Genomic DNA, 2,760 nt, shown 5'->3' with positions numbered 1-2,760 from the left:
TATGCATGCAACAACTATTATTGAAAAAGGGGCCATGAATTTGCAAAAGAGCAAGGAGTACCACATGGAAGAATTTCAATGGAGAAAATGTAAAGGAGAAATAATACATTATCTCAAATAAAAAAAAACCCAAAGAAGTTATAAAAAAATTTAGCACAAGTTTCAAAGGCAAATTAAATTCTGTAAGTTCCTTGAACCCTTATAAGCAGTGTGATCTCCACTACAGCCACTGTTCATACAATACATTTGGAAGACTAATGAATGCATTTGTATTAATTACTTGTATTGTATTAATTTTTATTTACTTATAATATTGAAAATTTTAGGTGATATCTGTCTAATGTGCCCCACACTTTAAACATTTTCTTAAGTGCATCACATTTAAAATCTGCATTAATACCATGAAGTAGTTAGTAAAATTCTGATATCAATTCTTGTTATCCATGACGCACGTGTGTTAACTACCAAGTCCAAACATCAGTTTCCTTATTTAAGATGGACATACTTCTCATCCATTGTATCTTAATCATCATCCCAACTCTATAAGTAATTGTGAAGATTCAACTAGATGATATATAAGCACATTTGAAGATATATAGCACATTATAGGCATTTTCCAACTCTCAGTTATTATTATCATTTAATTTTGTACAAAAATTTAAAAAAAGCTAAAATTTTGAAGACATTAATTTCCTGCAGGCATTCAGTTACTAGTTATGCAGCAGGAATTTGAGGGGGAACCGGGAGTTAGAGTACACTCAAATGTTTAGCTACTAGAGAACTAGGTTTTAGATTACCTCTTCCTTATAGACAGGGAACTTTTCTTTTTCATTTTCCTATACATGAGATCACGTTAGCAAAATCTTCCAGAAATAATTATCATAAAAAAATTGACATCTCCTGAAGCATTTGTTTTATTTGCTCTAATAAGTTTATGGAAACTGGAATATTGCTTTTATCTTTGCTATATACCTCACATGTACCAGAGAGATCAGTAAAAAAGACAATATTCAAATACAATATTTACATTTTCTAGTATATTTATATAAATGATTTCCCTTTCTCAATATTATTTAGACAATATGTATTTTATTCAAGAAGTAATGTGCATGAATTTCCTGTTAAAAAGTACTTTGATAGGAAGTCAAACAAAAGCTTATGAATAATTAATTTCTAGATTAGTGACCTGCCGTTATAAGCATCTTGCTTAATTCAGGGTATTTTCTGTAGCACACATGTTCTTTGACTGTGTAAGCCTAGGATTTGTCCTTAGTGATACAAAGCAGAGGAACTTTGTACAAACACAGCTAATTAAAATCCAGCCAAACATTTCAGATTTTTGAGTGGGAAAAGGCTCAGGAAATTAAGTGAACTTCCTGTAAGAATGTAGCTTTAATTCACATTTTATCTGGTGTCTCTTTCCATATTTTCCTGCCAAAACCATTGTAATATGCTACAATTATCCAGTGGTGCTATTTTACACTTGGGTTATTATTTCAGAAGCCCCGCTTCCGATGTCTAATAAGGTTTCCACCCAGAGCTCCCACACCCCAGAGCTGCCTTCAAAGGTCATTTCTTCATCCCGTTCGTTGCTGGTATAATTGCACCTGCCAGGTGAACTGCAAAACAAGTCCCAGGCGTCCATGGTGAGTCAGTCGCTGTCATCCCGGGCGCTTTCCTGTTTATGCTAGTTCTGAGCATTATGGGCTAGGAAGGCTCTGGGGCCATTCAGAGCTTTTCTTTTTGATAGCAAGAATTTTCCATACATTGGTCCTCAATTCCCAATTTCCCATAACAGGAAGTCGAAACAGACTTGATATCAAAGCAGGGAATTTTAAATGAGCTCAAACAAAGGAGAAAGAAGGGAGAGAGAGACCCCTAACGTTTCTAAAACATCTCAATTTGAAAAGGGAAGTGTGTCATGTTCCTGGGATGGTTTTAAAGGCTTGCAGCTGACTGTCAAATCTTTTGCTCACATCTCCCTGCCATGTGTACCGTTTGTGCGGTCTCCCCTGGGCACACTCAGTTAAAAAGTCACATTTCCTTATTGTTAGTTGCAAGCTTTGCAGCAGAGTTGGACATTTCTCTGAACAAATAGATGGGCTTACATTATTCCAGATCAATTTATAGTTTAGGGATTTCTTTAAAATCCCAACTTTTCCTTGACACTTGATGTGTTAATGTGACCTCTCTAACAATTGTCTATCAGCCTGAAAATGAGTAACAGTGTGAAAAGTATAATCTCAACGCTAAATATGCAATTTACAATTATATAAAAAAAAAACCCAAAGAGTTTGTAAATCCTTGAGTAAGCAAGGGTAATCATGGTATTGTTCACAGACTTTACAAACCATCCCCAATGATGCTTGTAACCCTTCAGTACTTGACAATAAGATCCTATTGGTGAAAACATGATACATGAGTCATAGAACATAGAACAATCAAGCTAGCACTTCATCTCTACCAGTTAGATGTCATAGTGCGGGGAGGTGCTGTGTTAATTCTTGGGACATAAAAATGAACATTGATCTTACTCAGCTGTGATTCCTGCAAGTGACAATAACGACTGGCCTGGAAAGACACACGCATTAGTGCAATAGTGCAACAAACAACATAGGGATAATTAATTACTTTCTAGTTAAATGTAAGCCCTGCTTCACAAAATGAAATTCATGTCTGGTATCATTATCAGGCTGAGAATGGTGATTAGGCAGACCACAGGCCCTTGTTGAGAGTCTTTTACCATTATTTTACTAAACG

This window comes from Microtus ochrogaster, assembly GCF_000317375.1.
Source record: "Microtus ochrogaster isolate Prairie Vole_2 chromosome 14 unlocalized genomic scaffold, MicOch1.0 chr14_random_1, whole genome shotgun sequence".
Classification (NCBI taxonomy): Eukaryota; Metazoa; Chordata; class Mammalia; order Rodentia; family Cricetidae; genus Microtus; species Microtus ochrogaster.
The sequence above is the reverse complement of the archived record's forward strand: the minus strand, read 5'-3'. Positions refer to the sequence as shown.